Below are 12,061 nucleotides of genomic sequence, written 5' to 3' on the forward strand. Positions count from 1 at the left end.
TTCTAAAGATGCCCCTGGGTCACTTACCTGTCTTTGGACAAGAAGAGACTCCAGCGGTGATTTCAAGGCAAGGAAATATGGAAAGAGAGCAACGTTGAAAATGTAAGTAGTAGGAAAGAATCATTCCTCCTTACTCCCTAGCTTCCTAAGTTTTCCTTTAAAATCCCGCCCCCCCCCCCAACCCTCCCACTGGCATCCGTTTGGCTTTGCAGACTGATTCAGGTTCTAGGACTGGGCATGAGTTGGAGGAGGCTACAACGAAAGAAGAAGACTTGATCCCGGTGATGTCATTCCAGAGGGGGTGACAAAAGCCACTTGGCAGGGTCTTCACTAGAATAGGTCAGACAACAGGTTCTGAACTGAAATATGTTGATATAGTCTATGAGCATGCTCATTCTGAATTAACACCAACCCCCAACAAAACATATAGACAGAATCCTAAAATGGACCCCTGTGGGTAGCAGCCTGTGCCGTTAATGAAGCTGCTGTAGGGGTGGTCCTGTGCCTTAGGATACAGAAGCTATAGGATGACCACTCAGCGTCATGTCTGGACATTAAGGTTTGTTAATGTCCATCTCCAAGCAACAGCAGCTAGGCTGTTTCAAAATAAAAGTATCTGGCAGTGTTTGTATATGTCCTACCCTGAGGATAACACGGAGGGAGAGAAGATAGTTACTGGGACCCCAAATTCACTTCAATAGCGTGCAAGCTGTTTCTGGCAGGGTGCACCTGCAAGTCTCAGATAAACCCCCCCGGGTCCACCCCGCATCTGCTGGGTGTATCCTTTCGATTGACTTAAGACTTCTTTCTCTCTTTTAAAGGTCCAGTTTGAGCCTCATATCTCCGCCTCCTTCTCGGTGACTTCTCCAATTGCTCTTACAATTCCAAGTCGGTATCATTCGGGCCAAACTAGTTCATGATTGATTAATATTTTCTGTTTCGTATTTATGTTCCTGTTGCAGTTCCGGAGAGTGTAGCCGATGACACTTCTGTCAGCGCCCCCGTGGGGCCTACCCGGAGCTGTCACCAGGAAAATAGTGGCAGACACCACTCTAAGTATCCAGAGTTTGTCTGTGTTCTGCTGTTTAACTCACTGTAAGCGAGCCCCCGTGAACATCCGCTTAGTTCCTTCGGAAAGCGGGTGGGTCACACCTAATGATAACCATGACTCTCACCGTAGCCTACGCCAATTCGATGTTTGAATCACATCGTTCAAGTTCATGTTCATCAGCCAAAGGATTACAATGAAAACCGTCATGATTACAAATAGTCGTTTGTGCAGTCAGTGGTAACTGCACAAGATACGTGTGACAAACAACATCTCTGTGAATAACACGTACACAAGAACACAAACACATCCACAAACGTGAGGCTGAAATCCACATGCTAGCTCCTTCTGGGAGAAGGAGACGCAAACTGTGACTTTTCTTTATATTTACACACCGGTTCCAAAGCTAATGGTTAATATGTTTGCCTCGTTCTAAGATTTAGAAGTATAAGCGATTATATATCATGCATAGGAAATTGATAAATTACATTATGTGCCAAAAAGCTACATATTTCTATGTAGACACCTCTGTTTCAAACGGAAATGTGTAACTGAACAAATAATTCTTCACCAGAATGGAAGTTAACACATAGGCAAGAGCAGTTAACTTGCTAAGTCTTTCCTCCGTGCTAAGACTATTAGTCTTTGTTTCCTGCGTCCTTAGTATACTTCCTTCCTAGATATATTGAGGGGAGGTCAGTCTGAATTAGAAGTCTGATACAGAGCTTTTAAAACTTTCCTTCAAATACATAAACTAAAGTCCCATACCGCCAATATTAAATTAGGCCTTGTCGAGCCCAGGCCAGTACAGTTTTGCCTTTTACTACTAACTTAAAATGATTTTTAATTCAGGGGCGCCTGGGTGGCTCAGTCAGTTAAGCATCCGACTTCAGTTCAGGTCATGATCTCGCGGTTTGTGAGTTCGAGCCCCGGATCGGGCTCTGTGCTGACCGCTCAGAGCCCGGAGCCTGCTTCAGGTTCTGTGTCTCCCTCTCTCTGCCCCCATCCCTCCCTCCACCCCTCCACCCCCACCCCACTCCCTCATGCTCTGTGTGTCTCTTTTTGTCTCTCAAAAATAAACATTAAAAAAAATGTTTTTTAATGATTTTGAATTCAAATATCCAAGAGCCAGTCTTGGCTTTGGCATACAATGAATTGCTGTAGATCATTTACATATAAAAGGACACTTTTTAAAGGCTTTAGGTATTCTCTTAAGTGGGTAAGTAGTACTTGTATCAGTTTCCTCTGGATGCTCTAACAAAGGACCACAAAATGGAAGCTTAAAAGAACAAACAGTGTCTTACTGGAGTTCTGGAGGCCAGAAGTCTGAAGTCAGTTTCACTGGACAAGGTGTCGACCTGGAGGGGCCCTTCTGAAGGCTTTCGGGGTGAATGTTTCCTTGCCTTTTCTAGCTTCTGCAGGTGACCTGTGTTCCTTTGTCTCCTAGCCCCTTCCCCCTCACTTCCCCCTCTTGCTTCCCCCCTCACCTCTCCTCCTTCCTCGTCTACCTTCTCACCTCCCCCTGGAAGGACCTTGTGATTACAAGGGTCCACCTGGATAAGTCAGACTGATCTCCCCACCTCAGGGCCCTTTATCCATCACTCTTGCAAGTCCCTGTTACCATATAAAGTCCCAGAGATTGGGACACGGACAGCTTTTGGGGTGGCCTTGTTCTCAGGGCATTTACAGTGAGATGGACCAAGGATACACTTCAGACTGTGAAGCCATATGACATCTGAGCCCCACGTCCTGGAATCAGAGGTGGTGCTGGATTGGCAGTGGGAAGATCTGCCACGGCCACAGAAGGGTAGCTGGGGAACAGATGGGTCTGCTTTGAAATCCTGGATCTGACTTACTAACCGGGTGACCTTGGGCAAGTTGCTTAACCAATCTGAGGAGTAACCACAGCTCCCGGGCAGGGCTGTCCCGGAAGAGAAATGAGTTACTGTACGTGAAGTACCTGGCAGAGGAGGTGTTTGGGAAATAGCTGCCCTCCCTTTTAAACCCTGTTTGGCCTTCCTACCATATCCTCAGTGATGAAATTACGCCTGTGATTTTTTTTTTAATTTCTAAAAATTAAAAGCACCTCGCAAATATAGATTCATATGATTATAATAGACAAAGCGGGGTAAGCCTACCCTCTGATCGTCTCTCTCCTAAACTGAGAGCCCAGTGAGGGCATAGAAAGCAATGGTTTTCCATGTCATTAGTTGGAGGGGTGAGTGAAGTCCATGTATAGAAGAGCTCTGGGTATAAAGGGGGCAAAGGGATGAATGAGAAGAAAAAAGAAATATGAGAGAGTGTGGGTTCGCAGGCTCTGAGAAGATAGAAAAGACCATTTGAGCCCACCTTGCCCTGGATATCACACTGGATGATTTAAGCACATCAGTTCCTTGAATTTCAGTGTCCCCACCTGTAAAGTGAGCATTATGAAAAGTATCCCACCTCGCTCTAATTATATACCAATAATAATTTACATACAGATTGAGAAAATGTGTGCACAGTGTCATATAAATGGCGTTTTGGCCCACAAATCTAAAGTGGCCTCATACCCCATTGTTACAAGATATGGTCAGCAGGGGCAAAAACTGTCACCCAGGTTCAAAATGTGCCTTCCATGTCAGCATGGGAGAAACAGGCAACACAACTAAGAAAGAAACTTTGCAACAAAATCTGTCAACAAGCCACTTATCCCCTTCCTCCATAACCAATGCCAACACTTCCTTGTCTAGGACACATCGCGAGCCGTGGACATTTATACCCAGATGCCTCGCAAGGAAGGCAGCCTGCCAACTGGGCCCCTCCCTTCTAAGGAAAATGGCTTCTAAATGACAGATTTAGAGGCTGACTGCTCTCAGGACACCGTGTAGTACAGGTGGAAACAAAAGGATCAGAAGCAAGCAGCTTACTTTTCCGTCAGTGCCCAAGAACTAAGGGGAAACCCACATCAGCATGAAGCTCTCTGGTCTTTGTCAGCTACAGAAGCACCCAGAAGCAGTGAGCCTCCTCCCTATACAGGGCCTCCACTGGGTTCATTCTTGGGTGTTAGTCCTATTCTTAGTAACCAGGCAGTTTTCTTCTAAGGATCAAATCTCATGGTTTTCTTTTCTGGCTTTGCTCTAGCTATTTTCCTGGGGACAGTCCTAATCCCTGGGCCCCAGTATCCCCACCTTCTCATTAGGTGGGCTGTGCTTAGTTGATCACAGATAAGTAGGATTTTGTACTTGCGATCTCCTAGTACAACCAGTTCACTTTGCAGAGAAGAAAACTGAGGCCCCGAGAGAGGAAGTGACTTTGCAAAGGTGGCAAGGAGGTTGGATGTGAATTTCTGGTCTTTGCCTTGTCTCCTTAGCCAGCTCCTCTGGAACGCAGGGGCAGGGGCTATGGCTTCCTGCTTTTTGAGTCCCTCCAGGTACCCAGGCCCATAGGTGGGTTGCGGGTAGGGGCGGTTGGAATCTGTAGACACGTATCGGTTGGTGGACCTAATTGATGGAACACAGGATTGGTGTATTGAGTTGGGGAGAAATTGCCAAGAATGATCCAGACTGTGAAGCAGGTCCACATGGTTCTGAACAGCCACTTACCAGCTGGGTGACCTTGGTCAAGTTTCTTGACTTCTCTACGTCTCCATATCTTCAACTATAAGATGGCGGTGACCATACCTACTCCGCATGGCTTGAAGATTTACTAAGGCTGATAGGCTCAGTAGATAGGAGTTGATTTTTGTTGTGGTTCTTATTATTGTGTGATTACAGTAGGGACAAGCACAGGGTCACTATGGGAGGTGGGGAAACAGCGAAAATGTCATGGAGAGATGTTGGGAAAGCACAAGAAAACCAGTCCCTTGCCACCGCTCCCAAAGTCAGGGAGCACTGCCGGCCTGCAGGAAATTCCACTGATTCTGGTGGGCGGAGAATGCGAGGCAGGGGGGAAACGAAGTGACTCCCATTCCTGGTGCACAGAAGACCTTCGGCTCATCCACCCACAGGGATCCTGGGAGCCCCACCACATCACCAGAATGAGTGGGGCCTCCCCTCCGTGTTTCCACTCACAGCCTGAGCGGTAGGTGACCCTTTATAGACAGTTGCCGTCCTCCCTGTGACCGGAGGGGCATAATCCAGGCCAGGGCCCACACTCGACGTGACTTCTCCTCCTAGAAATGGCTCCTCCAGCAAAGCGCTCGGGAGGATGGCAGGCACGCGGAGCTCCAGCTGGGCGGGCCACTCAGCTACACGGAAACGGACAGGATGCAGACACAGCTGTGGGGGCAGAATTCCGCTGTCACCCTGGAAGAAAATGGTGACAGAGAGAGAAATGGCTTCCTAAGGAATTGAGGAAATCTCACCTCGGGGGGCAACACAAAGGTACTAATGCCTGGGTTGGCTCATTTCTGGCAGAATGGCCCTGGCTGACAGGTGTGGTTTGGCATGTATGCGTGGCTCTTCCAGCCCCTAGAGTGAGGCCCTCCCCCAGAGGTCAGTCCTGTGGGTGGTCACAACGTGATCATGTTCTCAGTGAACCTCTGCTTATCACTGCAAAAGTGTTACTGACAATTAAGCAGTGAGATAATGACCAAACCAGAGGGATCTGCCATTTTTTGTTTTAAGTTTTTATTGATTTTGAGATAGGGTAGATCAGGGGAGGTGCAGAGAAAGAGGAAGAGAGAGAATCCCAAGCAGGCTCCATACTGTCCTTGCAGAGCCCGACGTGGGGCTCGAACTCATGAACTGCGAGATCACGACCTGAGCCGAAACCAAGAGTCAGATGCTTAACCAACTGAGCCACCCAGGTGCTCCGGGGTCTGCCATTTTAATGGGGGCAGAGAAAAGAGGGAAACCAGTAAGATGAAGGAAAGTAGCTCTGGAATCCAGAAGACTTGGGTGTGAGCTCCACCTGTACCACTGCCTTGCACAAGCTGTGCTGCTTTGCCGGAACTCAGTTTTCTCATCTGTGACATGGGAATCATAATCTTTCTCATCTGCTGTGGTTGTGGTGAGGTCTGAGTGAGATATTTATCTGTAAAGGTACTTGGTTAACGGTAAATGCTATACTCTTGTAGTAGGACATTATTGCTAGCTGTCCCTCTCGAAGTTTATCTCAAGGAGTTTTAAAGTTGGGAAGGGAATTCTCAGCTGTACCTCAGATGACAGAGCTTGGGACAGCCCCGCACCCACCGTGTCGCTTTGGGAGAGTAGGTGCGTCCTCCAGTCTCGGGCCAGGGTAGCCCTTCGGAACTGAACAGCTGTGTGCTTGCTTGAAACCTGAAACCTTCCAACCTGATGGAAATAAAGCCTTTCCATTGAATCAGAGCAAGCCTGCTAAAAACTGCCCCTTTCGGAAGGCAAGGAAGTAACACCTCTGATGGTTGGGTCCCGTGCTGGCCACGGAGCCACTGAGTCATTCCAAAGGTTTCGAGCGGACCCTTCCCCCCCCTGGGTGGCCCGGAGCCTTCAGGACTTCCTGAGTGTGGGAGCAAAATAAGATAATGACTCTACTAGCTTCTTGAGGCTGCCGTGTTGGCATGGCGGTGAGTGTGGCTGAAGGGGAAATGTGTGTGCGCGTGCACCCATGTGTGCAGGTGGGGGAGAGAGGGTAGGCAAGAGAAGGGAGGAGGGGGATGAGGCTCATTCGGTCTTCCATTCAAAAGTGCTGTTTGGCAGTTGACCATACATAGGTTCTGTGGCGGATAAGGAAGATGGGGCGAGAGAGAGGGGACATGAGTGGGGGTGGGGGGGGGGGAGGAAAAAGAGCTCAAAAAGGAGGTTATTTGATAGAATATTCTGAGCCGTAGACTCCTGGGCAAGCGGGCAGGCAGGAGGGCCTTCCCCCAGAGAAATCCTGTCAGGGTCTGTGTGGGAAACCTCTCCTGTCAGGTCATTTTACCCTCCTGGGTTTCTTCAACCAAAGACGAACGTACAAGGCAATTCAAAGAGCTCTTGCCTGAAAAGTAGCAGCAGCCCATTCTGATTCCTGACCCTTCGCAGGTGCTCAGCAAACAGAAATGGAAGGCCAGGCATCAGTCCTCCAGGGGAAGCTGAGTCTGGCTCGGAGCCAGTTTCAGAATTCTGAAGCCCAACTCAGAGGCCTGGGACTAACTCTCAAGCGGGAACCCCTTCTACAGATTCAGGAAGGCACTTTGCACACGGACTCTGCAGTGAGGAGGCAGATAGCACGATCCATTTCAGTAATTTCACAGCAAAATGTCCTTCTCTGAGACGTGTGCAGGGCATGCATTAGGCCTTGCTTCACCCATTCTCAGACCCCTACTAGGAGCCTGGGGGGATTCAGCTCCACCCAAATGACCTTTATTGACAGTACATCCTGTCTACGGGTAATGCAGTGAGGGCTAGACGTACACAAGGAATACAGTCCGTTCCCTGCCCTTCAACAGCTCTCAACTCAAAGGAGAGGGGAAACCCTACCTATTGACAGATGAAGAAACTGAAGCTACATGTGATACCATTAAAACGTTCATTAGTTATTTCCTTCATTCATTTATTCAAACAACTTTTATGGAGTCCACTTGAGGTGCCAGGCCCTGTCCTGGATGCTGAAGGCTGACATAGAGAACAGTCAGGCACATCCTGCCCCGTTGTGGGGCAGACCCCCATTGTCACAGACCATGACAAATAAGTGGAACGCTTCGGAATTTAGATTCTGGTGGTGCCCTGGACCCCTGTGACTTGTATCTGTGTGGCTTCAGTTTCATCATATGTACATGCCATTCAGAAATGGCATGTAATGGGAAGGTGCCGGGTGCGTGTGTGTGTCTGTGTGTGTGTGCACAAAACCTCCTGAAGTTGCTGCCTCAGATCTCAGGGAGTTCGGGGGAGAAGGATGACTGGAGAACGGTGTGAGAAAAGGCAGCCCCCGCCAGTTTAAGTGATGAAGTGGTACCTGCAAGGAAGAGGTTGGCAGGGGGGACGGTATAGCTGAGAGCATGAGTTGGACATTCAACCTGCATCAAGACAGTGGTCAAGAGCATGGACCAGAGACAGTCAATTAGATCTGCCACTTACTAGCTGTGCAATCTTGAGGAAATGGCCTAATCCCTTTAAATCTCAGCTTTCTGACCTATAAAATGAAGATAACTATGCATATCTCTCAAGGGTGTACAGGCATCATTGTGGGGATTCACTGAAATACTCTCTAATATCAGTGGCGCCTTCTAGGAATTCAGTGAGCTATTGTCATTCGTCAGCATCAACATCGTTATCAAAAGTGTCCCACTGGGAAGGAGTAGCATAAGGTGACAATGAGTGTGCAAGGGGACTTTCCTGGTCAGGGCAGGCCTGAGTGGATCGAAGGCCCCCTCCCTATCTCTCTGGGGATTTCAAGCACCCGTGGGAGAAAACGATATCGTGCACTAGACCTTCAGGGCCCAGGCTGCATCAGACTGGGAGGGAGTATGCTGCACCTGACAGTGAGTGGCTGGGGCCCCAGAGCCCCTGCTCTGGGTGGGGTGGGGCTCTGGGGCCTTTGAAGAAGGACAGCAGTTTATCGGTCTTGTCTCCCCACAACCCCACAAGTAGGTTCCTCAGAAAGAGATAAGCTCAACCCACCAGTCTCCTTCCCAGAGAGCAGGTACTTTTGAGTTTTAAATAACCACATTTTTTTTTCCTATTTACACAAATGCTTATATTTGCAAAGTGTAGAAAAGTTAAATAACATTTTATAATGATCCTGAGCCTCACCACCCAAAACAATCACTCTTCTGTAGTCCAGATATTTTTAGTGCTTTATTTTTTGTTTTTTTTTAAAGGTAAAGTTATAATCAGAATATAATTCTATTCTACTTTCTCACTTAACATTACTTTGTAAGATTTTGCTATTACAGACTTTACCTACAAAATTTTAAGTCTCCCTTTGGTTTTAAATAGATGATGTGTTTTTATCTAATCATTCCTGCACTTTTAGACTGTTTCCAATTTTATACTTTTTAAATAACATCACATTAACATCTTTGGATGCAGCATATTCTGTAACTTGAATTATTTACTTAGATTAAGTCCTCAGAATAGAGTTCATACAGTTAAAGGGCATAAACATTTATAAAGCTTTTAATGTTTTAGGCATCTCAAAATGTCTTCCAGGTTTTCACTAATGTTTATTTATTTTTGAGAGAGAGAGAGAGACAGACAGACAGACAGACAGACAGAATATGAGTGGGTGAGGGGCAGAGAGAGGGAGAGACACAGAATCCGAAGTAGGCTGCAGGCTCCAGGCTCCGAGCTATCAGCACAGAGCTGGACAAGGGGCTCAAACTCACAAACCATGAGATCATGACCTGAGCCAAAGTCGGATGCTTAACCAACTGAGCCAACCAGGCATCCCATGTTTTCCAGTTTTTTAATGGTATATGTAACATTAAAATGTTAAAACATAAAGATAAATAAAGTGAATGGAAAAAATGGGATGGTGCCTGGGTGGTTCCAGTTGGTCGGGCATGTTTAGTCTTGATTTCAGCTCAGGTCATGATCTTGTGGTTCCTGAGATGGAACCCCATGTCGCTGACAGCGCAGAGCCTGCTTGGGATTCTCTTTCTCCCTCTCTCTCTGCCCCTCCCCCACTTGTACACGCTCTCTCTCAAAATAAATAAATAAATAAACAAACAAACAAACAAATAAATAAACAAATATGTAAATAAACTAAAAAAAATAAAATGAATGGAAAAAATGATGAATAATCCTACCACCCCAAAATAACCACTTTTCACACTTTCATATACTTCCTTCCACATTGCTCAGGGGTCATTTTTTATATAAAGTCATTATTTTCCCAAAAAAATCATTATTTTCACTTATTTCTCCACATCTTTAAGATTCTGTCTACCACATAATTACTGCACAATGGCCCTTTATGTGTGCATGTCATAATTTATATCTTATTGGTGGTTAACGGGATTTTACCCTAATGACTACCTATTATAAACAACACTAACGCAGATGAAAAAGACCACAGCATTCCTGAAGAGGACCCTATCTGGAGGGAGTCATGGAATTATAACCTCAAGCACTCATACATCTCAAGAGATTCACTCATTCAGCACTCTGCAACTAGATTCAAAACCATTTCGATACTGGTTTCACAGATGGAGTATACTGCACTATAGAGCATTGGAGTGACCCGTGCAAGTTCATAGATCTAGTAAGTCTCAGAGATGAGAATTGAAACCTAATGTGTTGGGTCCAATGCTCCTTCCATACACGATTCAATTTGGTCATTTTTGTTCCGAAACATTTTTGTGTTTTGAGCAATTTGAGAGCAAGGTGTGCATAAGGTGGCAATGTGCTAAGGGGGAGCCTGAGTAGGATTCATACCAGCCCGAGGGAAGCTCTCTATTGGTGTGTCACATATCTCTGTCCTTGACTTTATGCTGTTCAGCATTTTAATGAAGATGGATAAAGGAGGCTTACCCAAATTTCAAGTAACATATCACTAAGGTGCTGAGAGACAAGAGCAAGGTACAAACTCAGTGGACCTGAAGGGAGGACCCAAACTCTTCCTATTAGAAAGAAGTATAAATATTTATTTTCTTTCCAAAAAGTGGGGAGTTGGGGTGGAGGAGAGGAAACTATATACAGCAAGGGGGAAAATTGACCTTATAGCATGTCTATTAAAAATATTTGAACCTGGGGGCTCCCGGGTGGCTCAGTCAGTTAAGTGTCCAACTTTGGCTCAGGTCATGATCTCACAGTTTGTGGGTTTGAGCCCCATGTTGGGCTCTGTGCTGTCAGCTCAGAGCTGGAGCCTCTTTGGGATTCTGTGTCTCCCTCTCTCTTTGCCCTTCCCGTCCATACTCTGTCTCTCTCTCTCTCTCTCTCTGTGTGTGTGTGTGTGTGTGTGTGTGTGTGTGTCTCAAAAATGAATAAACATTAAAAAAACATTTTTTTAATGTTTGAAAATGCATTTAACTCCCCCTGCTTAGTGCTGGCCAAAAATCTAATGTGGGAGCCACCAAGTTGCATAATCCAAGGGGCCCCGTTTACATGTACGTCAATGAGACAGCCTTGGATATGGTTGCCAAAAAGCTGCAGTGAATTTAGGCTGCCTTAATAGAACTGCTGGGTCATTAAAGAAATCTTCATGATACTTGTTAAAGACTATAAGGTCAGACTTATTCAGTAGGGACTTCTACAATGGCGTTTTGTAGTAGGGGAGAGAGCTTGGGCTCAACTCCAAATACAACAAGGACAAGTGAAGATTTATAGCCAAGGAGCAGAGGCAGTGGATGGAAAGTTACTAAGACGAAACATGGGGGGTAGAGGGGATTCTGGCTAAACAAACTTGACAGGATTATTGCTGAAGGCAAGCTGGAGTGGTAAGATCCTGGTGGTTGGGGGGTGGGGGGGTGAGGGTGGGGGGTGGGGATAAGGAATTTGCCCAGAAATCAAGGGTAGAGAGTTTTCCCTCAACTGATCCAGCAGAATTCTTGCTAAAAAACGAAGCAGAGGTGAACACAGAAGCCCAAGTCCGGGCCTCATGAGAAGAGAGTTCAAAGGTGATGATAAAAGGTCTGAGAAACATGTCATGTTTATCTTTCAGAAGACATTGATTGAATACCTACTATGCACCAGTTAAATAGTACAGGCAACAAAACTAAATTCCTGGCCCAAAGAACTTTGTGTTCTGCTGTCAGTATAGGGAGAGACTAAAAATAAGCTGGTATATGAAAATAAGCAAGATAATTACAGTATGGTAAATACTATGAAGGAAATAAAGGAAGGAAAATTGTATACAGTGGGATATCATCTCTAGAGCAATTAGTGAGGCAGAGGAAAATGAAGTTTGGGGTGTCAGAGACACAGAGGCAACTCAGAAAATGAGGGAGAGGCTGATTGTGTTGAGTGCCGCTGGGAGCACACAGAGCAGAACAGAGGAGTACCCAAAGAATTTGGCAACATGGATGTCATCTGTGGCATAACCCAAGAGCAGCTTTGGCTGGGATACGGAAAATGGAGGCCCAGTTGGGTGGGTTGAAGAAAGAATGGGAGGTGAGGAAGTAGAAACAAT

This window comes from Prionailurus viverrinus, chromosome B1 (genome assembly GCF_022837055.1).
Source record: "Prionailurus viverrinus isolate Anna chromosome B1, UM_Priviv_1.0, whole genome shotgun sequence".
Taxonomy (NCBI): Eukaryota; Metazoa; Chordata; class Mammalia; order Carnivora; family Felidae; genus Prionailurus; species Prionailurus viverrinus.